Source organism: Halyomorpha halys, unplaced genomic scaffold (assembly GCF_000696795.3).
Source record: "Halyomorpha halys isolate HHAL.00 unplaced genomic scaffold, Hhal_1.1 Scaffold769.1, whole genome shotgun sequence".
Classification (NCBI taxonomy): Eukaryota; Metazoa; Arthropoda; class Insecta; order Hemiptera; family Pentatomidae; genus Halyomorpha; species Halyomorpha halys.
In genome coordinates, this window is record NW_027112617.1 from 352,813 (window position 1) to 355,080 (window position 2,268).

Below are 2,268 nucleotides of genomic sequence, written 5' to 3' on the forward strand. Positions count from 1 at the left end.
AAAAAAAAAAAAAAAGGAGGAAGAAAAATCCAAACAGAAAAAGCACGCCTGAAAGGTACATTTTCAGTCTTGTTCATTATCTTCCTTTTTCTTGATTTTATTCTTATCCCCCTTTTTCCATCTCTTAGTTTGTACTGTATTTTATATCTCTTCTTTTCATATGCTATAATTTCCGTTTTCATTAATTGACTATAACCTTTTTTATTCTTTCTAATTTTTACTTTTCATGGAACACTTTTTTTATTTTTCAATTAGTTTGTTCATTTATATTTCTACCATTTTTATCCCTAATGAAGCCTGCTATGTGGGGTGAAACGTTGGCTCAATATAAATAGTTTAATCACACGGGCCATCTTCCTTTAATAAAGAAATAATTCTATGTAAAAGCTGATAGAATCCTATACAGTTCTATTCATGGACAAATTCTCACTCTACAAATGAAAGTAACCAAAACATTTTCTAGTACCTATGTTGTTTTCGTGGTGTAGTGGTTATCACATCTGCCTAACACGCAGAAGGTCCCCAGTTCGATCCTGGGCGAAAACATTTTTTTTTCCAAAACCTTGTTTTCTTTTAAAACATAAAACTATGTTGTAAAAGTGTTATTTGTGCTTAAATTACGTGTTTTATAAGAGAAAAAATCTTTCTCTATTCACTAGAGAACTATACAAATACTACACATAAACTATTCAATATTTAGAGATTGTCTTTTTTTTTTTTTTAAGCATTGCAGTATGATTAAATAAAAAATCATTCAGGAGTATTAATCATTAATCATTAAGTAACATTCTTTTACAATTTATTTTAATTGAAATGCCTTTTTTGCTATATAAATTTAAATTCACATTTGTAAACTTCATTTATCTATCATAAAAGGTTTTCATTCAAACTTTTTTTTATAATTATAGTAGTCGTGGAATCCACTTAAAAAATTTATACCGGTATCTTATTTCATGTTAAATAAATCATAATATTATTAATCCATTGTTAAATATAATATTACTTCCTTGCACAACCGTTGTCTTAGTAACAGTACTTCCTTATAAAATGCTGCTTGTACCCTTTGACTTTTCATCGGTTGTAGCGGTATAGATTTTTTCTTTTTATGTATATTATAATTACTTATAGTTGTAATATTAATTATGCTCTTATATCGTATATTTTAGTTACGTAATAGTGACGAAAAATAACAGTGGTTCATAATAATTTATGTTATAGTGGATTATAAATTCTTTTGTAATATTTCTCTAGAATGTCAAAATGATATAATTTGTATTTATTTAATATGGATATATGTATGTATTAAAATGTATTTAATAAATTTAAATTTATTACTTAATACATATACAACTTCTTATAGAAAAAAGCAGAATAAGACGTTTTTACCAATAGTGCAAAATTTTTTATGATCCAAATAGCAAAAGGTGAATAGACTTTGGTTCTATTAATGTAACGACAAGACAACAGAAAATGACGCTGTAGTGTGTCTATTATATAACAGCATCACACGAACCTTGCTTGATTAATTAGCACGGACCTACTGACACAATGGATAATGATCGCTCATCCAATTAAGCATAGTCCTATTAGTTGGCGATCACAATAAGAAAATATATATATCGGATACTTAAAAAAAATGCCTATAAAAAACAAATAAATAAAAGTATTAAATGCCTTCGTATTGTTTTTCAGTTTATGCCGCTGTATGTTCATTGGCAAGGCCTACTCCAAAGAAAGAACATGCTGACCTAAACAAAAATATTAATCAGGTGCTCTCGAGTATATCTTAAGAAAAATTTGGTTTGTTTATCTTTTTCAAAGTCATAAAATGAAGCTACCATAAATATATTTCTAAATAGTTCTATTTAGTAGCCCCTGGCCAAAAAAAATGTGCCTCCCAAAACATAGGGGTTGCTCATTTGAAATCTATAGAACTAAATGTCATAAAAAGTCGTTTTCAGATTCTAAAAACGGGTGATCAAGGGTTACTTCCAGGCCACTCTTGATCAAAAACTACTGTTGGTTAATCGCATTTCCCCTATTTATCATTATCTTTAAACACTTTCAAAGTTTTACTTATTTTACTATAAAGTTGAATTAATTTTCTTCCTTGTTCAATTAACTTTTTTTAACAATAATGTTAATTATTTTTTTACAATATTGGATCGTAAAATCCTTAATTTGAATGGTTAAAATTGACAGTACGATGGTCAACTGAAGGTATATTATAGAATTAATAAAATGATAAATGGTTTTGACTTCTTTTGT

The 2,268-nt window shown here is 27.4% G+C and overlaps 1 non-coding gene across 1 annotated transcript; it reads left to right on the forward strand.

Moving 5' to 3' along the window:
* The first annotated feature begins 473 nt into the window (after positions 1–473).
* TRNAV-AAC (transfer RNA valine (anticodon AAC)) lies at positions 474–546 on the forward strand. Its single transcript has one exon. It is a non-coding gene; the product is annotated as a tRNA-Val (tRNA).
* The last annotated feature ends 1,722 nt before the right edge of the window (positions 547–2,268 follow it).